The sequence below is a fragment of the Trichechus manatus genome, unplaced genomic scaffold (genome assembly GCF_000243295.1).
Source record: "Trichechus manatus latirostris isolate Lorelei unplaced genomic scaffold, TriManLat1.0 scaffold00038, whole genome shotgun sequence".
NCBI classification, from domain to species: Eukaryota; Metazoa; Chordata; class Mammalia; order Sirenia; family Trichechidae; genus Trichechus; species Trichechus manatus.
Window position 1 is genome coordinate 18,668,245 of NW_004443974.1, and position 23,159 is coordinate 18,691,403.

The window sequence follows — 23,159 nt, forward strand, 5'->3', positions numbered from 1 at the left end:
GGAGCCCTGGTGGTGCAGTGGTTAAGCACTTGGCTGCTAACTGAAGGGTCGGTGGTTCAAACCAACCAGCCCATCCGTGGGAGAAAGATGTGGCAGTCTGCTTCTGTAAAGTTTACAGCCTTGGAAACCCTATGGGGCAGTTCTACTCTGTCCTATAGGATCGCTATGAGCTGGGATCAACTCAACTGCAGTGGGTTTTTGTTTCATTCAACATCCTATGCACAAATGAAGTATGGTTATTTTTACTCTTATCAACAAGATAAAGCCAAGGAAAGAATTTGCACCAAACAATCTTTGGGTAATTTATTGCTTTAGCACCGGTGAAAGGATTTCCATTTGGACAGTTGCTGATGTGAGAAAGTATCAAGAGTTTGCAATTCCAGACAGAAGGCAGAGTGACAACATTAAAGAGGGATAGAGGCGGAGGACTTGGGCTGAAGAAGATTGGTTCTGAATAGATGAACAAAGAAGATTAAGGAGGGGACCAAAATGAAATCAATGTTTTTCTTTAATTTACTACAAATCTCCTAGGAATACATTACAAAATGAACTTATGCAATATGAAGGAGGGACATTGAATGAAAAAAAAAATGTTTCCAGCACATAGGAGACTCGATTAAATAATATAAATGTGTAAAAGAGTCCTCATTTCAGCTGTTTTAGGAACTGCCTAGGATTAAAACCGCATAGAGTTTAAAAATTGGTTCCCCATTAAGTTTGTGCCATCAATAATATGACTGGTAAGAATTATTTGAGAATTATTCATTGTCAGGAAGTGTTTTGGTAATGTGGGGAAGAGGAAGATGCTGACCTCATCTAATTTATCTTGTTTTCAATCCTCTTGCAAAGAATAAGGAATCAAGTTTTCCTGCCTAGCGCACTATCTAGTATAAAACCCAGTGTTAAAGAAATTCAGTTCTCAGTGATCACTTGTCCCACCATTGGAATGACTTGTCCACCTGAAAGCCAAGTTCCCAAGGAGGCGATACTGATTCTAGCTAAGCCACCCCCTGCCCCTTTTTTTTGTTTCAGGATGGGCACTCAATCAGCCACTCTGATTTCTAGTCCTTTCCAAAGTAGATTATAAATTATCTTAATTGTAGAATTATGGTACTGTATATATTTATACAGTGGTAGCTTCACACTTAGACATTTTCTACATACCAACCTTAAATCCATTTAATGCTCACAACAAATCTAACGGCTGGATATTGGTGCTATTATTATTCCTACTTTACAGTTGAGGAAACTGAGCCATACTGAAGTTCAGTAACTCGTCCAGGTTATACTGAGCTGGGTTTGAATCCAGGCAGCCTGGATTCTTAACCTTTAAACTATATTGTCTCTCTAAACTAAATATTTGCATTCCCATACTCTTTGAATTATTGGCAGATGATTATATATGTATCTGTATCCCTGTCATATTAAAAAAAGAAAAGGCCAAGGTATAAGAGTGCACCAAAAAACTAAAGGCAAGAAGGGCACATTAAGAGGAAAGATGAAAAAGAATTTTTTATTACTTCTATTTAAAATGCAACAAAGATTTGTGTAAGGAAATGAAAAATAGTCTGTGAAAGAGTAAAGCTCTCATATCTGAGCTTAAGTATCTGCAAGAAGGTGGTTTAAAGGGGGAAAGTTCTCATTCCTGACAAGCCAAGTTCATCTTAATTTGTGATACTTGTACATCTTGTACCTGAGGAGCACTGAATTTTATAATAAACTATCCTAGTTGGTTTAAAACAAAAATAACACTAAGAGCTGACATAAGGGCTAGTTCATCTCAAAAGCAAGACTGCCCATCCAGGCAGCAGAAAAATCCTCGTGGGGTGGACAGTTGACTGTCTTGTCCAGATGCTGAGATGGCTACTGCAAATGTCACTCTGGTTGCTGCAGCTCAGATACTTCCCCTTAAGCTACTGAAGGGATTCTTTAACTCTGGCCTTTGGCCAAGGACGTTGGAAAGACTAGTTGAAAAGAACCTCTACTGTACAGTGAATTATAGGCAGTGTACTAGCAGCTTTCAAATAATGTGAATCCTATACCTGGTTCTAGTAACTTTCAGGAGGGCAGTGATGGTTCGGTGGTAGAATTCTCGCCTTCCAGGTGGGAGATCTGGGTTTGATTCTTGGCCAATGGACCTTACGCACAGCCACCATCATCCATCCCTGGAGGCTTGTATGTTTCTATGATGCTGAACAGGCTTCAGCGGAGCTTCCAGGCTAAGACAGACTATGAAAAAAGGCTTGGCAATTCACTTCCAAAAATCAGCTAACGAATACCTTACGGATCACAATGGTCTGATCCTATTGTGCATGGGGTTGCCATAAGTCGGGGGCCAACTCGATGGCAACCAACAACAACAACAGCAGCAGCTTTCAATGGCTACATATATATAGATATATATATATATATATATATATATATATAGCATATAACCCAAAACCACTGCCATCAAGTTGATTCAGACTCATAGTGGCCCTATAGGACAGAGGAAAACTGCCCCATAGTGTTTCCAAGGCTATATATCTTTATGGAAGCAGACCACCACGTCTTTCTCCCTCGAAGCGGCTGTTGGGGCAATTATATAAACCCCAAAACCCACTACCATCAAGTCAATTCCAACTCATGCAGGCAGAATAGAACTGCCCCATAGGGCTTCCAACGCTGTAAATCTTTACAAAAGCAAACTGCCACATCTGTCTCCCACGCAGTAGCTGGTGGGTGTGAACCACCAACCTTTCAGTTCGCAGTTGAGTGCTTTAACCACTGTGCCACCAGTGCTCCTCTACAGGGTCCTAGCAGCTTTCAGTAGTGATCAGTAAGTCCTGTATGGTTCTGATATAAACCATGGCTCTCATCTCACCAAGACAGTGCGGGAATGAAGAAGTTAGAATCTCTCTCCTGGCCCCCGGCCTAATCCCCTTCTTTCATCACTTCAGTCCTGTTAGTCTCTTCTGTTTCTTACATTGATCTGGTTAGTCCTTGTTATTTCTTCAACACCTAATCAGCCAAAGAGAACTCTGTCTACAACTTCCCAAAACTCAGTCCTCAAACAGCTGTGTTTCTTAATCTCTCAGGGTCCTGGACTCTTTCGAGAATCTGATGAAAGCCATGGATGCCCCTCCCAAAAAAATACTAAGACAGAATGGTTAGCCTACAATGTCTTGCACCTCTGAAACCAATCCCTGGACCCCAGGGTAAGGATGAAAGGATGTTGTTTGCCATCCAGGTTCCTTCTAGCTCACCGTTAGCCATCTCTAGATGTGGTCCTTACCTTCATTGTCTCAGATAGTGTGGCAAATGCTCCAGCCAATATAAATGCATTTCAGACAGGAAGATGGATGGAAAAGGTGATTTTTAAGGGTACTTTCCAGAAGTTGCATATAAAACTTATGCCTTTGTCCAGGACTGGCTCCATGGTCATGCGACAAGTGCAGTTACACACCTGCGCTTAGGGTTTAATGCATTGGTCCTTGATGTAGCTGTCCCACTTCTAGTAATCCAACTGCATGAACAAAATGACACATGGACAAGGTTATTCATGGTGGTGGTACTGATAATTGCAAAATATTGGAAACAATCAGGCATCCAGCATCAGAGAACTGGCTGAAAATCTACCAAGTGGCACACTGCTTTTTTACAAAACAGTAAGGGAGATCTTTAAATGCTGATGCAGGGAGATCTCCAAGACATGTTGAGAAGAGAAAAAGCAAGATGCATAGCTGGGATATAAAAAAGCAAAGTATAGAGGATAGAGGCAGGGAAGAGAATCACCTCTCATCAGACAGGAACAGTGTGCCCCTCATAACATCCAGTGACCCCTCTTTACAAACAGGGAACACCAGGCTGTGATGGGTGGATTCTGTCCAGTACAGACACTCTGGCGCCTCTTAGAAAGCTCTAGGTTGTTGAAGACTCTCTAACAGCTGTCTTTAGAATTAATGGGGTACTTTGGCCTCTCTTCCCTGGGCCCTGGTCAGCAATTCTGCAGCAAAGGAAACTTTTGTATCCTACATCCCGTTGGAGATCATAGACCTAGCTTTGTAGTATACAGTGATTTTGAGATTGCATTAACTTCTATCATCTCCAATTGGAAAGGCCCCTCCCTCATTTCTGGACTGGATTGTTTTAGGGACAAACTATTTTTTTTAGTGCATTTGGTTAATTGGTGCTCTTCCTTTAGCTTTCTCCTCTTGAATTTGGATCACTCGTGGAGGGATGTTTTATTTCATACCTAGGAATATTAACACTCTTCAGTGGAAACATGAGGGAGTTTCAATAACAGATTGTTCTCTAAAAATAGTCCCTCCAGCCTTTCCTATTAAACTAGGTGTCAAGGCTCAGGGTTAGCAGAGTGTTTTGTTAGCGTAAAAGCAGCACAGAGTGTTCCCTTGGAGATTGTCATATATGGCTGTGAAACGCCAGGAAGGCAGACCTTGGAATTCTTCACGAGTTAGAGGAGAGAAACCCAAACTCCAGGTCAATTTTTGTTTTTAACACAAAAAGGATTTAAAAAACACCTCAGCATTGGGAAGTAGATTAAATATTAGGTGATCTGTTAGCACAATATAAATTCTGTCGCTTTCTGTGTTTTGGGCCTGGATTAATTTATCTTGGGTTCTCTCATGAACAGTAGTGGCTGCAGATTGTGGAATGGGGTGGGCTCAAAGCTGTACTTGCATGGTCTTTCATGTAAGATTCCATAAGAATAAATTGATCATATCAGAGAATAAAGACATAGCTGATGGACAGTGGAGGTAAAGCCCTCCTTCTCTCTCCCCCTAGGCCTCACCGTGGCACTTTAACTGCTCTAACTTAGTGGAAGATTCTATCACAAAGGTCTAAGGTTATAGCCAAGGTTATTCTGGACCAATGATGTCCAATAGAACTTTCTGCAGTGATGGAAATGTTCTATATCTGTGTTGTCCAATATGGTAGCCACTAGCCAAATGTGACTATTAAACTTTTGAAATGTGATTAGTGTGACTGAGGAACTGAATTTTTCATTTTAATTAGGTTAAGTTCCAGTAGCCACATTTAAATGGCTAGTGACTACTATTTGGAGAGCAGAGTTCCTTGAGACTTGGAATTGGGAGTCAGGAATTATGATTTATGAATTCTGTCTTTGTGTCAAATTAAGATGAATGTGATGTTAGGTCCATCTTATAGAAGAGATACAATTGACTCTCACCTTTCCTTTGGATGCTCTGAGAGATGTGGGCCACCCAGTCTTCTTTACTGGGTTCAGGTGAGCCAGAGATATCAAGTACCAAGCTTTTCCTTAACAGTGTGGGTCATTTGCAAGAAACCAGGGACTCAATCCGAGGGAGGCTGGCTGATATGGAAGCATTGTCCAAACAACAAAAGGCAAATCAGTGCCACACCTGATATTCACATGTGAGACAACTTCACAAGTGGGAAAATCAATTCATTGATTTCAGGGACTTGACTTTACCCATCTAAAACTCAACTCCACCCATTTCTGCATGTAATTTTTACCAGAAAATAGTTATGCTAAGGTGATGTCCTTGATGAGCACGGTTTATGGGACTGTGACCATTAAGGGCTAACTTACTATTATAAAAGAGTCTTGTGTGCAGTATAGATATCCAAGGTTGTTTGTAAGAGCAAACACGATTCAATCTGTGTATCTTCCTAACCCTAATGCTGTCTGATAACTCTCCCCTACCCCCTTTTTTTCCTCATTAGAGTGTTCATGTTTTACCTTAGTCACCTTTAGTAGTGTTTTTAAAATCACCCACTAGCTAATAATTTTGAAGCTGTTGATTAAGAAACATTGGGCTTCTGATCACACTACCCATCAGGTCCTGCCAACAAAAATCCTCACCCCCAGTCCCTGCACACATACCCACATCTCTTGACCTCAAATTAGATCTGGAGTTCCTAGGCCTAGGCTCCAGAATTTTTAAGAGATGGATCTAGTTCGCCTTTCCTTAGGAATTTTATCTCCTTAGGAAGTGAGGAGGTTGAATGGCGACAGCAGGTCCCCAAATCCAGTTCATCTTTACTCCCGAGACTGTCCATCTTGGAATCCCAAGACCTCCGGGTTAACACAGAGGGAGACCTCCTCCAGAATTAGTCTTCACTTCAGTCTCTACTTAGCCAGTGTGCTTTGTGGACAAAGCATAGAGCTGGGTCACCATCTCTTGGCTTCTGGTATACACCCATGAGTCACAGACCCATGCTTTACTTGACCACCTACGAAGGAGGAGTCTTCAAATGCTGTAGACAGGTGACTTTTGACCCACTCACCCTCACTGTTAGCAGAACTCCTGAAAAGAGTGAATCTCCCTGGCACAGTCTGTTATGTGCAACACATGGATCTAAGATGATTTTGTCACATTGGGACACAGATGCTCTCCAAAAGGCTTATTTAAGGAACAAATTCATAACACATTATAAGTTGCTGTAAAGATGACATTAACCACTCTCCTCTCCTGTTGAGCGAGCCACTCAGCAGAGTACCTTGCACATAAACGGCCCTAGAATTTCCAATCTCATTATTTTGTTGATAAGAGCACATGGTCCTTGAACATACAGTGTGGGTGGTCTTCTGGGGGGGTAATGAATCAAAGCGAAGGGATTTTGTTCTCTGGTCAGCTTCTGCATGTTATTTGTAAGCACTTGACTAATTGCTCCTTAACTGCACATTTAATGGCCATTTCTGGGTTTTTGACAAGAAAATGGCTACTTGTTTATTCTCAGATGCCATAATAAATCTGCCCCTTACAAACCAGAGACACAGCATGGACACGTGATTGGAACTCTGGAGTGGGTTTCAGAGGACCTCCCTCTGACCCATAGCTCACTATGCAACCTTGAGGAAGTCATTTGACAGGTGTGCCTTCGGCCTTCCCCCAACACAAGCAAAACACACCTGTACTTTATCTGGCTGAGTGGGAGCATGTGCAGCTGCAACAGATTAAACTGAATGAACGTTTGGCAGCAAATAGTGCTTTTCGGTGGTTTGATGTTATGTAATTACAAGTGCTATTGTTAAATACTATTCTTATTTACTTTGCATATGTTGAAACATTTGAAATTTATCATTCGTTTTATGGAGCTGAGCGTATTTTCCTGTCTAAAGTACTATCATATAGTACTCAGTCTCCTGTTTTTGCTTTAATATGCTATTGGTTATTTTAAATGACAAAAAAAATCAGGCTTTATGACATTTCAAGGAATGAGGAAGTGTGTTGTTGTCGTTGGGTGTTGTCAAGGCGACTCTAACTCATAGTGACCCCATGTGACAGAGAAGAACTTCCCCATAGGGTTTTCTAGGCTGTAATCTTTATGGAAGCAGATGGCCAGGTCTTTCTCCTGAGGAGCTGCTGAGTGGGTTCGAACCCCCAACTTTTTGATTAGCAGCCAAGTGCTCAACCATTGCACCACCAGGGCTTTACTAACGGATAATCCTCTTCATCCTCTTATCCCATCCCCTTGAAGTAACTAATATTATCAACATAGTATGCTACATGCAGCTTTCCACAATTCTACGAGTGTAGAAATATAAATTCTTGTTTACACAGTTAATAAAAGCTATGGACACACATACATTTCCAAGTGAATACTTAACTCATTCTTTTTAATAGTTGCACACGAGTTGATAGTATGGACCATGATTTATTAATCATTTCCCTATTGCTGTACACTCTAGGTTTTTCTTTGCTTTTAAGAGATAAGGGCAAAAGCAAAGATTGTTGTCTTGGCTTTATGGTTTGTTTGTTCTAATGCTTAACCTTTTAAGTTTACTTCAAAACTTTTAGAGTAACTTTTAAGTTTCTCTTGACTAAGGTTTTTTGTACTTCATATCATAGGTAATTTTTAAAAACAAAACTATTTTACTTTAAGGCCCTTTATTAAGAAAAAAAGGAAACGTACATTGCTCCAAAATGGTAGTTGACATTTGCTTGTAGGCGCGGTTGCTTCAGTTGTGTGAGTATTTGGGAGTATTGTTTGTTTACACAATTGGTTTCCTAGGTTTCCATGTGCCACTGCCAATCTGTGTAACTTGGCAGCCAACAGCTCTTCCTAAATTGTGTCTTGTGGCCAAATGCAAACTGAACATCGAGGAATGGAAAGTTTTGCAAAGTTTCTAAATGGTCAGGAAGGTTTTAATCCCAAAACAGGTCTAGTTCCTATTTAGTGAAAAATAACATGGAAACAAATACATACTTAAAAAAAAATCCTCTTAAATATTTACATTGTGCATAAGGAATGTTCGATGAAGAGAGACTTGGAGTTACTGGTTTCATTAGGTACCCCAACTCTTAGCATTCTTTTAATATCCACACTGGACTGTTGAGTCACTGAGGTAGGCCTCTTTATGTATTTTTGTATTACACCCAAATAAAGTAGGTACTCAGTAAATGCTTGATTTACGTAAGATTGACTGTTGAGTCACTGAGGTAGGCCTCTTTATGTATTTTTGTATTACACCCAAATAAAGTAGGTACTCAGTAAATGCTTGATTTACGTAAGATTTACATAGAACTGAAAGGCACCATTTTGTTTGTCTCAGCTGTTTGTTTGATGCAAAGAAGGCAGACCAGGCATAAGATTTCATTTGAGTGTAGGAGGAGACCAGGAAAATGAGGTAATGTGGTTTGGTCTAGTGATAGAAGCTAAATCAGATCTTGAGGATGTTTTTCTGGGGCTTGAGTGTGATGGAAAACCACAAGAACCTTCCTGGAGGGGGAGGGAATGGCCAAATCAGCGAGTAGAGAAGTCGACATGGGCTTTTTCATGTGTCATTGTGACTGATGGTGTGGGAGGGACTGTCCTCTCCTGCCCGTTGCATGGGATATTTGTTATACATCATTTTTATAGTTTGTTCTGTCACGTTTCCATGTACCAAAGCATATTTGGAACAACAGAAACAAAACTCTAACTTTTTATATTGTGGGTTTGTCTGTAATATGGCTTGTGTGTGTCTATACACACCACATATCTTCATAGGTACGTGGTATGTATACACATCAACAAAATGTAATTTGGGAATAATCTAAAAACTCTTCAAAAACAATGAAATTTCCTTGTTAGTCCTCAGTTCTCCTTCGTCTGTTGGTGGCCTCCAAGACTTTAGTGAGTCTCCCAGAGACTGTAAAAGCTTGTGGACAGATTCAGCAAATTGGAGGCCCCATATCCATCATCTGAGCTAGCCCCAGGTCCTCCCAGGCACATCTAAGTAGGCAAACCAATTAAAATTCAGATTCACCTAATACTCACCCATCATCTACTATGCCTGTGCCAGATACTCTTACTTGGGATTATCTCATTTACCAGTCAAAATAAAAGATGTCCTGCCTGGACATATCTAGAATCTGAATGCCCAGGTGAGATACTTGAGATGGGTGTGGCTTAGGCCTAATGGGCAGGAAAAATGCAAAGAGAAGGAGCCTATGATTATAGGACTTTCCGTCTTGCCTCTTGATACAGAGCATGAATGCTAAGAGATTAAAAACATGGAGATAACAATAGCCACTTCAAGTGGTTGTTGTAAAGCTCAAATAAGATAATGTGAGTAACAGCACTATGTAAACTGAAGAAAGCTCTATGAATTATAGTTGTTAGTTGTTCTAGAATGCAAAATTCTTTAGGTACAAAGTTCTCAAAAAGCTGTCTTCAAAAACCAAGCTTCAGTCTACTGTAATTTTCCCACGGAAGTAAATTTGTAATTCACATATTAGAAAATTTGGTGAAAATTACGAGAAAGTCCTTTGGTCTTCTCAGCTACTGTCACTAAATTTTTATGCTTTTCTTAAATCGTTTCTCATTTGGAGCGTGACTGTCTTTTAACCTCTGCAAGAATACTGGAGTACTCTACATATTTTTTTCTTTATAGAAATCCCCTGTCTTTTAATCCAAGAATTAAAAGAAGTGGCTTGGCCTCTATTTATCCAAAGGGAAATCCAAGAGCTCTTTTGTCTTATGTTTAGGGAACCTGCTACAAGTGACTTAGCAGGTTTGGTTTTGTGTCTGGCATGATTACTGTTGGAGAGCTGGTTAAAAACAGGGCCAATCACGGAAGTCACTTTTCTTTTGAGAGAGGTAATCCCCTTTTCTTTCAGACCTACAAGCTTAAGAAGCAATTTCCTCTATCTGGTTCACTCTTGGCACTTTGTACAATGCCACCTGCAAATCTAAACTTTCTAATACATTTTTTTCCCACGAGGAATGTTGAAAATATCAAGAAGTATATTTTTTAAAAAGCTACAATGGGAATCTTCTAGAAGACGCTATCTATTGACTGCAAAATTTCTAAACATATTTATCTTAGCTCCTAGCATCTCCTTCTGAGGACTAAATTAACAAATCTATGAGTACAATCAGAATCCAGAATAGCCAACATGACTAGCTTTTGAAATTGAGCAGTGGCCGTTATTGTCTTTTTCCAAGAATGGGAACAATTTTCAGATATGAATCAGTGGTTGTCCATTATAGCCCATGCTTCTTTCTTTGTATTCATGCTATAGTATTGGTGGATTAGCAGTAAAGAATATACAGTCGTCCTTAGGTATCTGCAGGGGATTGGTTCCAGGACCCCCATGGATACCAAAATCTGCAGATGCTCAAATCCCTTATATAAAATGATGTAGTATTTGCACATAACCTACACACATCCTCCCATATACTTTAAATCATCTCTAGATAACTTATAATACCTAATGCAATGTAAATGTTATATAAATAATTACTATACTGTATTGTTTAAGGAGTAATAACAAGGGAAAAGTCTGTACATGTTCAGTACAGATGCAACAATTGCAGGCCTAACTACATAGTACATGTCAGCAACAATGTAAGAGTTTTTTTCACAAATATTTTTGATCCATGATTGGCTGAATCCAGGAAGCAGAACCTGTGGATACAGAGGGCCAATTGTAATTCAATAGTTTCATTTTAAAGTGTATATCTGTGGGATTTTCTAATTTTTGTTTTACAAAGTTATATTTGTTTTGGACTGAATTTTTGGAAAATAGTTCACATTTCACAGGATTTTAAGAAAGTGTTGTTTGTTCTATAATCAAAGCAATAAAGGGCACCATAGTTCAGGGAAAAATTTCCTCTTGGATATGTCTCCCAAGCCAAGGCAAGTCCTGTCTGAAAGGTGATCACTTATGACAGTCTGTTCTATTACAGAGTAATAGTTGCAGCTGAAGACAAAGATGGTATTTCTCACTGAAAGGAGCCAGCAAGCTCCTGGTCAGGCCTTGCATTCCATCCCGTTGGCTTCTTTCCTCTCTTACCCATGATTTCCTCTTTTTTATATTCCTTGTCACAAACCAAAGCCCAGCCTGCCAGTGACCTGAGAACTGCCCTGCAGTCCCTTCAAGTTTAAAATGATTAATCTGGATTTAATTGATTATTGTTACCAAGCAGATTCTTTAGCCAGACACAGTTAAAACATGAAAATCACACAGAGAAACATGTGCTTCCATTCCAGTAAAGATAAGCATGTTCTGGCTTTAATTAGCTGAGAGATATAAGATGAGTTGAAAGAAGGAGTTGGATTCAATGACTTCTCAAGTCTGTCCTAACATTAATATTTTGTGATCCCAAAGAACCATTGATCCTCTAAAATAAGACATACAAAGACACCCAACTAGGTATCTATCACCTGTGTCTCCTCTAATGTATCAAGTCCTTCTTGGCTTCAAAATACCAACTGGAATCTTCTTCCCTCTCCTGGCACTCTATCAACTTATATACTATATGACCGGTTTTAGTGAGGTGAGAGACTCATAAGCTTTAAATCTCTTACTCAGGTCATTCATGTCCCCCACTGCCAGGTCTGACTCCTATTTAGCCAACTTCTTGTGTTGTAGCTTGGCCATACTCTTTGAAGAGTTACCACCCAGACAGCTCTCACTCAAGGTGATCTGACTTAAGATCACCAGAAAGGAGTCAATAATGTCATGAAGGTCTGTTTTGTTCACTGTCATGTCCCTAGGGCCTAGAATAATGCCTGGTACAGAGTAGATGCTCAATATACATTGTTGAATAAATGAACTCAGAGCTGGTGCCACATCATCATGTGGCAGTCTCACATCGAATAGGTATCTTCAGTAGTACTCTTCTCTGTTCCTACCCTACCCCATACCCAAACTTTATTCCATTTACAACGTGTTTCTCTTCCTTCTGCCTGATTCCTTTCTTACGTTAATTCTACATAAATTTCCTACTCACGTGATTAATAATTTAAATGTTATGCTTTCGATTTAGTAATTAAACCATTTGGGATGACTTTGGTATTCCAATTATTGTTATGATCCACTGCCACCATAACACAAATTCACCCAAAGACTTTTGAGATAAACAATATTGCTATCATGATGTCTTCGAACCCAAGAGATTTTAGGCTCTACCAGTGAGGAGTCAACTGAAGGCAAGTTTTCTCCACTAGTAATAGTATTGGTCGGTGGAGAATAGTCTGACAACAGATACCTGCGTCAAAGCCATGCCCAAGGATTTCTATAATTATTAACTTTACAATATCGGAAGCTGTAGTAATGGGAAAAAATTAAACTTGTTTTAATACAGAACTTCATTAATCTAATAAATGCATAATTCACCATATCCCACCTCCTACAAATATCAGTACCTGAAAGAGAAATAATGAAATCAAAGGTGGACATTAACACATTAAAACTGCACCACAGGGTCCCGTGTCATCACTGTAATGTTGGTCCTGGAAACTTCTGTTTCCAAATTAGGTGGGATAAGACTTCTGGAAAACAAATTATCTGAAGTTTGGGAGAACAATGCCGCCAACCCACCATCACCAAAGAGCCTTTTACCTAGGGGCACAGACACCATCCCTGGCGCTTTAAGTCAAACACTCCAGCTGGATATGGTAACTGGTTCCCCTATACTCCAAGGGCCAAGTTCATTCCATCAAGGGTGGTGCCAACTGGGAAGACCTGGGCCTTAGAGGATGAGATCCTTGATTTCTCAGGGTCTTAGCTCTGTCAGAGCGCGTCTTGCCCAGGGAGCTATCCAAGGTGCTGTCTGAAACTCCCTATCATCCAATAGATCTGAATCTTTTGTCCCAGTGTTGATGTGTATTTCTGCCTCTCTTGAGCCTAGCACTCCTGACTTTGACTAATCCTGAAACCAGCTGTCTTTCCCAAATTGGATCCTTGCAGACCACTGCTTGCTTCCAAATCCTGAGACGTGTTCTGATGCATTCATAGCTTGTCCTCAACTAACCCTTTGCATGTCTCTTCTCCTGACCTCTGCCTAGCCTAACTGAAAAACTAACTGTCCTCTCCTAAGACTGATCACACATTCCCCTGTCTGAGTTGTATGTACCTGCAGCACATGTCAGCAAAGTGATAGAAATCAGAAGTTAACCAACAATAGAAATTAAACCTCAAGTTATATATACTTATTTTAACTTTACTATTTATATAAATGGCATCAGTTACATACTGTGGAAAAAGACAGTTCTCTACTGAGAAAACCTCTAGTTATACAGTGACTAGAAGGGCAAACAGAAAAATAATTTTCATTCTTAATTTGTTACCTTTCAGCACATTTGTTAAGGCAGCATTAAATATTCAGCTATTGTCAACAGGGTCAATATTATTCTTGTAACACATATTTGTTATAAAACTTTCGTCCCGTGCACAAATTTACCTGAAATAAGGCAAAGAAAATTGATTAGATCTGCCTTAAACTCAGAGTTTAATTTTTGACTACAAAGATGGATGACACACATTCTGTCAATTGGTGCTAAAATTTCTTTTTTTGAGATACGTTTTCTAAAGCTTTTGCACACTCCAAGTTTACATGCGGTGTCAAGTCTTGCTTTGAAGTGAATGTATTTTTCCAGGTAATCATAATAATTCATGTTTGCATAAAATTTTTTTATGCTTTCATAAAAATTATTGTCTCATTTGATTTCCCCTACAATGTGTGTTGTCTCTGTAAAAAAAAAGCAAATCCATATCAACTTAGAGCACTGTAGCTACACATCAGGTGTTGTGAAGTTGATTGTATAACAAGTGCTCTCTGTTTTCTCAGCTTCTTCTACAATGATCACACTGTCTCTAGAGAGAGAAAAATAAACAAGCCTCCAAGCACACCACCCTCTGTTCTATGTAGCTATTAAGAGATGGCCTGCCTTGAGTATTACCAGTGGTGTTTGTATTGGCATTTACAATAGCTAATGACTATGGAATCATCCACATTCCTTTTCCCAGCCCCTTGTGTGACCAATGACCCACATCTCTGAGATCTCAAAATTAGGGATGCAGATCCTAGCCATTAACAATTTTTTATGTCTGTGTAACGCTAATGAACCCTCTGAGGACTGAGTTCTTGACCTTGGCTTCTAACCAGCTCCTAACATAGAGTAGAAAATATTAACCAGGCACCACATTCTTCCTGGGCCCTAGCTGACCCTTTACTCAATTTAGACTTCAGTATAAACAGAACTGGGGTGGTCAACTAATCCATTTTAACAGTGGAACCCATTCTTCCAACAAAAACTTATGGAAGTCTGGAATATAATATAGATAAGAGGAGAGCTAGCCACACAGATGGAAGTCTGGGGCCCTGGATCCCCATTACCCTCCCATTGCCTGAGGGCACTTCAGGGTGGCACAGAGCTCTGTTTGAGAACTACTGATTGTCCAATTCCTTTATTTTATTCCAAATGAGGAATCTGAGGCTTGGAGAGGTCAACTCACCTTTCAAGGCCACCTTAGCTAAGTAGTAATAAAGTTGAGACAAGTAACTGGTCTCTTGACCACTTTCTACTGTTTAGTTCACAACCTCTGTCTTCTCCATTTCCGTTTCCTCATGGTTGAAACCAGTGTACCATGTACTCACTCTGACTTCTGAATTGACAGGGCTTTATCCCCAGATAAAAAATACTTTAATTCAAACTTGTTTAAACTAAAGAAGGACTTTATCACCTAACATGAATAAAAAGTTCAGAAGTATCTGACTTCAGGTGTATCTAGGGGCTCAAAAAAATGTCATCCAGTTCAATCTTTCTCTCTTAATATCTTTTCGCTCTGCCTTCTGTTGTACTAACTTCATTTTCAAGGCCGCCAGCAGTTAGAGGAGTCAACATTCTTACAGGTGATAATCCTGGTGGAAAGAAAGCTTCTCTTTCCCAACAGTTCTAACAAAATTCTCATAATTGAGCCTTATTTACCTGAGATGGATCATGTGCTCATCTCTGAACCAATCACTGTGGCCAAAGAATTTAAATAATCTGCTTGATCAAGCTGGGTCTTGTGGCCACTCCTGGAAAGGGGCTAACGGGGTCAGTCCCACTCAAACTACTTGGACTGAAAATGAGGAAGGGTAGGCTCCTCAAAGGAAAACCAGAGTGCTGTTAGCCTGAATTGTGGGAAATGTATGCTGGGCAGGTAAAAATAACAAACATCTACTGCAACATCCTCCACTTTTAATTGGCTTCTGAGGCCGATACTTGAAGCAGGTGAGAGGGCTCACAACAGACCTGCCTGCATTGTTGTTACTTCTGCTGGATACCGGACTCCTCTCTATTGATGCTTTTGTCTGATTATTGATAAATTAGGGAGTAGGTAGGGATTTCTTGTTTTTTTTGTAAAAAACAAACATAGACTTTAGAGATACTCTAATTTTTTGGAAGAGGTTTGGTAGAAATGTCCGCATAATCCATTAGAAGGCTTATTAACACATTTGAGTGTGCTTGGTTGGAGAAAGATGAAACAAGGTCGGACCAATTTCAGAAAAGTCTCTCAACAGTATACTGTGCTGACAACCTCAAATTGCTCTGCCCTCCTACCTTAAAAGTGCAAGCAGCCTTCCTTCCATTTCCCCCTGGGACCTTGTGCTCCTGCTATCAAAAGGAGCAAGGGTCATGGCTAGGCCAGCTCAGGATGCACTGTCAGGCAAGTTCTGGAAGGAAAAGATTTTCCTTTAGGTTTTCTCGGTGAAGAAGCAATAACAACAGTGGTAGAAGAACAGTACTGCTTCGACGAAACACAGTGTTAATCCTGTAGCTACCCAGCAGGATTGTAATTTTGGCTTCAACTAAAAGTATTTTAGAGGCTGGGTAACGGAAACATGGACCCAAAGTTCAGAAACTTGAGTTCTTGTCTCAATTCTGCAATAGATTGTCTAGTTGACCTTGATCAAATTCCTCAGCCTCTCTGAGCTTTAGTTTCCAAGATCTGAAAAGTTTGAAAATATAATAATAACTAACTTTCACATAAATGTTTCCCAAAGTATGCATAGCACAGTAGTTCACTTTAGGTGGTACATGACCTTATTTTTTTTATTTTAAAAATTATGTGCGTGTGTTTATGCATACTAAATTAACTAGCACAGAAACTCCCAAATTTCATGGAGATACTATTAAGGAGCCAGCTAAAACAAATATTACGTTTTCAAAGATGAGTACGGCAAAAGAAACATTTTAAGTAATGTTAGTACCATTGATACAGAGATATAGCAAAATCCCAAAGGTGATATATGAATGACAGAATTTGAAGAAACTCTGATATACATGACTTTAATATAAGAAAAGAAATTCTTGGTAGAGTAGTAGTATAATGATTTGACAAATGTGAAACCTGAGGCCATGCTTTATTGAAACAGGCACCGTACAGTGTACTTCCCATTCATAATACTATTACATTTTCACAAACATCCCTTTGAGGTTCATACTATTATCCTCATTTTACACCTGACAAACTGAGGCTCGGGGGAGCTCAATTAACTTGCCTAAAGTCATGCAGTGATTGGCTGAGCTATTATTCAAAGTCAGTACTACCTGATTCCAAAAGCCATGTTCTTCCCACCAGCCCTAACTTCATGGAATATACTGAGTCAAATGTGATAGAGCCAAAGGATGAGAGGGAACAGATCAGAAGAGTGGTTCTCAAGCCCGGCTTGACTTCAGAATGACCTGGGGAAATTTTAAAAATCGTAATGTAGTAGGGTGACCAACCAATCTGGTTTGCCTGGGACTGAGACATTTCTGGGGACATGGACTGATGTCTAGTCTGTACTGCAGACCAAGGCTTCAGGATCTTAAAGTTCCTCAGATGATTCCAATGTGCATCAAAGTTGAGAATTGCTAGGTTAGAAGGGGTGTACTGCATGCTGGCTCTTGAAATCAATAAAGATGAGTTTGCAAGTGAGGACTTATCAACCAGTGCAATTGTGGTTACTTACATAGACACGTGCACAGTGAATTTCTGCACTTAACCAAAAACCTCAGCTAACTGAGTAAAACCAACATGGAAAGGAGCAGGAGTCAGGTTTGGAGTGGGAGGGACATGGAATGGTGGTGGTTCGTAGTATATTAAAACCAAAAAAAACAAACCAGTTGCTGTCGAGTTGATTCTGATTCATGGCAACCTCATATGCGCAGAGTAGAACTGCTGCATAGGGTTTTCAAGGCCGTGACCTTTGAGAAGCAGATCACCAGGCCTTTCTTCTGAGGCACCTCTGGGTGGGTTCAAACAACCAACTTTGGTTAACAGTCAAGTGATTAACTGTTTGCACTACCCAGAGACTCCTGTAGTATATTATTAGACTGCCATATTGGAGAGGACCAAAGAGTGTCTAAGTCAGTGGTTTCCAAACCATCCCTGGGCTCAAAGGACAAGCTTCAGGGGTCCCTGAAAGGGGGTTGGTTGGGAAGGAACAGGATTAGTGGGCAAAATTGACCTAGATAACAAATGACTATATAAAACTCTTTAGTCTACCTGGAAACCACAGCTACACTTTTGTGTTCAATTCTATTTGAAAAGAAAAAGTTTTAAAACTATTAATATAAGCCAGATCCCTCATTTTACAGATATTATGGAGTTTACTTTCATTTAAACATTTCTTTCTCTTTATTATTATGTTCACACCATTTAATTCCCATCTTCTCTGTAATTCAGCAAACGAAATGTGATTACCTCTATAGCTATATTTTCTTTTTAAATGACATATTCTTGTTGCTACTTTTTTATACTGTATAGTAGGCATAAAATGCAGAATTTGAAATAATAAAGTGCAAATAAAATATATATTTTTTAAATTCATATTTATCTATTTACTTGTACCATGGTGAACTGTTCATAGGCACTCCTATTTTATTCTGGTTTGAGTGAAGCTGAAATGTCTGTAATTCTTTTGTTTGACAAAATTGACTGCATAATGCATGAACAAAAATATTCAGCTGTGCTCTCAACAGTGTTATTAGCAAAATTGGGAAGATAGAGAGTTAGAGTCCCTTGTAAGTCAAAATTTTAAAAATTTCCTTGTGAATGAACCCATATTCCATAGACAAAGAGTACTTTTTTCCTTACAGATACACTTAGCAAACTTGCAGAGTGAATTCAGTTACCTACTATCCCCCAGTGTCATCGTCCTCCCATTTCCTTCATCTTAGATAGTGACAATCTCATGCTTCCGAAGGAACGTCGTCCCCACTGGCAAATCATGTAGTGAAAAATGTGTTCTGAGGACCATCTTTGATAGGACAAACACTATCAGATAATGTAGCCTTTTTGTATTCTTTCATACCTCTTTGTTCAATACTGTATAAAGTGAAGCTCTCTCTCCAAATATCCCATGACCTTTCATTGTGGGTTCATCACTGGGTTCTCTGTTGGTAGTTGCTAAGGTAAACTTCTCTTTAGAACTGCCACTGGGGCCAGCAGGGTTTAAGGCTACACCCTTCCCAGACCCTATGACAAAGGGTGGAGCGAACATCTGTGGTTGTGGTTTCAAATGTTGGCAGATTGTTTTCACTGGAAATTGCCTCCTGGTTCTTGTTTTACTTTTGCCAGGCTTAATGCTTTGTAATCTTTTAAGACTCCTTTTGCAGTGTTAGCCATGATACGAGAATAGTTTCCTTGTTGAGATGTCTAAGCAATGCTGACTTCATCACTTCTCAATGTATCGCTGATCTGTGCCCTTTGAAACTCTTCAAAATGATTTGAGGCTGATAAAACTATAGCTCTCTTTAATCTAGAAATGCCACACCAAAAATAGTTTCTGAATGCCTCCCGCAAACTCTGCATTCCAGAAAAGCAAAGAATTGTTATTTTAACGATCCTTTGTGACTCTTGACGTGGTGAGAATTTGTGTTTCACAAAGTATTAACAGTGGGAGCGTACGTGAAAATATTACGTGTAGCATGAGTTGCCAGTGAAGTTACAGCTCTCATTAAATATCGTATTTCCTAGAATAACAGTAAATTTAGTCATTCTTATGAAATTCAAGCCTAATGAAACATCTCCTTAATGAAAAAGAATCATAATATATCTTTTATATATAATCATAAAAAGCAAACCTACCATCAGGAGGGAGTTTACTCATTTATTTAAAAATATAGAAAGCACCCACTAGGAGCCAGGCAGACATGGTTAACCCAAAACCCATTGCTGTAGAGTCGATTCAGACTCATAGCAACCCTATAGGACAGAGTAGAACTGCCCCGTAGGATTTCCAAGGAGTGGCTGGTGCACTCGAACTGCCGACCTTTTGGTAAGCAGTCGAATGCTTAACGACTGTGCCACCAGGGCTGTAATGGTATTTGCCCTTATGTGCTTAAAACCTAGTGAGGAATACAGATAGGTAATCAAACAAATAAGAATTCAAGTTATAATGCTGATACTAAAATAGCCCTTAGAAGGGGCATCAAACCAAGATTGGAGATGGAGGTTAGCAAAGGCTGCCTGGGAAAAGGCAGTACATAAACAAGACCACTATGCACAGTTGTATAGGTTGAACACTGCACAACTGTACTTGATGGCTCTGTTAAGCTAAGACCTTAATGAAGTTTAGGAATGAGCTAGGAAAGGAGGCAGGAAGTAGTGGAATGGAATGCACAAGGGAAGAGAGATGAAAGAGTATCCGAGGTAAAGGGAACAGCATGTAGGAAGGCCTGGAAGCAATAGAGAGCATGGTGCCTTTGCTTAAGAGTAATTAAAAGAAATTCTGTGGCTGCCATAAAGAGCATTAGGGAATCAAGGAATCCAGAGGAAAAGAATATTTCAAGATCAGGAAGGAATCAAAGGGTTGGTGCTTCTTCTGTGTGACTCCAGATGTACAAAGAAGGACCACCTGTAAGGTGAAAATGCCACAACCTTCCTGAGGCCATCCACTCACTCCTGAGAAGCCAAACACACCAGCTGTGGGAATGGTTACTGAATCAATTAGCGGAAGAGGTTGGACAAGATCTGCCCCACATAATCTTCTCCTGGGACCAGTGCAGACATTGCTACCCAATGGGGACAGTCTATTCAGCAAGTCTGCACTGGGCCTCACGATTTTCTTCAATTCTTACAAAAAATGGCATAGAGAAGAAATCTGCCCTGGCACTACTGAACATCAAGGCCTCTTCCAGCCCTAACATTTTAAGGTTCTGCAGTTGTAGGCTAAGTCCTGGATCTATTGTAGAGAGGAGCAAATTCTTGTTTATAAATGAGTTTGGAACAGAAGAGATTTTAACTTTTTTTTTTCATTTTGGAGATTGTTGTTGTTAGTTGCTATCCAGTCGACTCTGACTCATGGCAACTTTATGTATATCAGAATGACATGTTGCCCAGTCCTGTGCCGCCTTCATTGGTATGTTTGAGTCCGATAAACATCGTATAATAATGACTGAGGCTTATTGGGTTTCCTGAGCCAAGTGACGTTGACTAGGAATACTGGGAACACCAAGAAGTCAATTTCCGCATCAGGAGGAAGATTTTACCCTACCCCCAGCCCGGTGTGCTGGCGTGGCACTGAAGTTGTGCTTGGTAATTTTATGCTGTTCTTTAAACGTATGCTTTCCTTTTTTCTTAACCAAAGCTATATTTGAAATGTTCCCCAACTCAAGAGCATCTATGCGTTCTGGAAGGGGTTTCTTACCACTCGGCACCAAAATAAGACTGCAATTGCTATTCAGTCCTACTCAATTATAGATCATTTTGCCTATGACATTTCAAAAGCAGGACATGCCTATAAAATTGTGCTGCAAATTAACCATCCTCAGTATATTGATTTCTAGAGAGATTTATATTTAAGCTTATACCTCTTAAATCTCATTCATCTCTTCATCTGTGGAAACTAACCAAAAGCCAGGGGTTTCATGCAGTCTGATTGAATGGAAATGAGGCATTTCCTAAATGATGTCATTAGGGAAGCAGAGAAGCCATTCCCATCAAAAACACCACTGAATAAGGGTGTGCCTTGCAAAGCTACATGGAGAGACTCTTTCTAAACCTTCAGGGAGACTGGAAGCCTGTCAGACTTGCTTATGTTCAGTAATATGGAGTACCCTGTTGTCCAGCAGCTAAGGGTCCAAATCCATCATGGAAATGGATCACCCATAAGATGCACATATAGTGCCTTTTGTTCAATGCCAAGTTAGTAAATATGTACTAAGACACTGGGCTGAAACTCTGGGCTGTGCTTTGTATGTGAAACTGATAGTGATTTCTGGGCTGCCCTCATGCTGAGATGCTCCATGACCCTTCATCTCCATGTGGCCTCACTCGCCACTCACAGCAGTACTTACAGGGGACAGTTGCTGGGGAGCTTTGAGCCCAAGATGGTGGAACCTGTCTGATTGCTATCACTAACAAAGTACAAATACCTTACTGCTAATCTATCAATTCTAAGTTGCACCATTGAATTGTTACCACCCTTCGGCACTTCTACAGGTCAAGTCTAAGACATATCTTAATTTTAGAAAACTCAACATGTTTAAAAACCTTTTAGTTTTGAGGCAATGTAGTAGTAAAGTTAATCTGGTTATTGTATTATCAGGAAGGACAGTATTTGTAGAGAATGTTGAGTGAGCTTGCATAAAGAAACATCTATCCCTTCAAGATCCTGGTGTAAGGACACGTTCTTATTGTTAGTTGCAGATGAGTTGGTCCTGACTCATGGTGACCCCATGGACAATGGAACAAAATGTTGCTCGGTCCTGTGCCATCCCCATGATGAGTTTAGGATTGAACTGTTGTGGTCCACAGGATTTTCAATGGCTGATTTTCAGAGGTAGATGGCCAAGCCTATCTTCTTACTCTGTCTTAGTCTGGAAGCTCCACTGAAATCTGTTCAGCATTATAGCAACATGCAAGCCTCCACTAACAGTCAGATGGGTGGTGGCTGTGCATGAGGTACACTAGCCAGGAATCGAACCTGGGTCTCCCACATGGCAGACAAGAGTTCTACCACTAAACCACCAATGCAAAGGACGAGTAAGGAAAGCTTTTTTCACCTGCTTTAGGAAGGTGAATACAGTTAGGAAGAGGAAGGTGAATACAGTTAGGAAGATAACAAAGGAGATCAATGGTGAAATACTTGAGAGGCAGCATGGTGCAGGGGAAAATTTGTGGACTTGGAGCCAAACCTTGGTTTACTAGCTGTGACCTTGGATTGTTAATTAATATTTGTGAATCTGTTTCCTCATTTTCAAAGTGGAAATTCCCATCTCATAGGACCATTTGACAGTATTAAGAGAAAGAACATATATCAAGAATCTAGTGCCTGGAGGATGTCAAATGTTAGTCCCCTTTGAATGTTTATTTATTAGCAGATGATTTGAGATGAATTCTTGAAAGCTATGTTCATTTTCATATGATTAAAATGATGATTCATATGGTTAGTGATTTATTAAATAAACTACATAGGACAATAGTAAAACTGGAAACTTCAAACAGAGGTGAGACTATTTTATATAAGATAGAAATTTATGATTTTTCTTAGCTATTCTCAGAATATTCTTCTGGCAGAAGTAATCAGTAGATTTACAAATAATTGTGATCTAATTGAAAAAACATCAGATTAACAATCCCAAAGTTTAATATAGTTTTTTACTTGAGGAATGCTAGTCCATTCATTCTCCAGTAAGCACAATTAACTGTGACCATTGCATTTTCTGTGCATATTCAGAAATTTGACTTTTTATTTTAATTAAAAGTCTTTGTTGTGAAAAGAAAGCAAGACTCCTTCAAAACATAAACTGATGGCTCATACATAATTGAGACTGCAGTTCCATGGAGGCTTCGTCTTTCCACGATAAGAATCTGGCTCTTTGCCGAAACTTTATGAACTCTTGCTAGATGCTTTGCGTGCATTCTTGTCTAGGCTGCTTTGATCAGTTGATAGACCCTAGAGATGATTGTCATAGCATAGAA

The 23,159-nt window shown here is 39.7% G+C and overlaps 1 protein-coding gene and 1 non-coding gene across 3 annotated transcripts in view; one reads left to right on the top strand and one right to left on the bottom strand.

Moving 5' to 3' along the window:
• The window catches only part of MAMDC2 (MAM domain containing 2), a 154,084-nt gene that overhangs the window by 45,236 nt on the left and 85,689 nt on the right, over positions 1 to 23,159 (top strand). The window lies entirely within an intron of this gene.
• On the bottom strand, positions 22,141 to 22,211 carry TRNAG-GCC (transfer RNA glycine (anticodon GCC)). The gene has a single exon. It is a non-coding gene; the product is annotated as a tRNA-Gly (tRNA).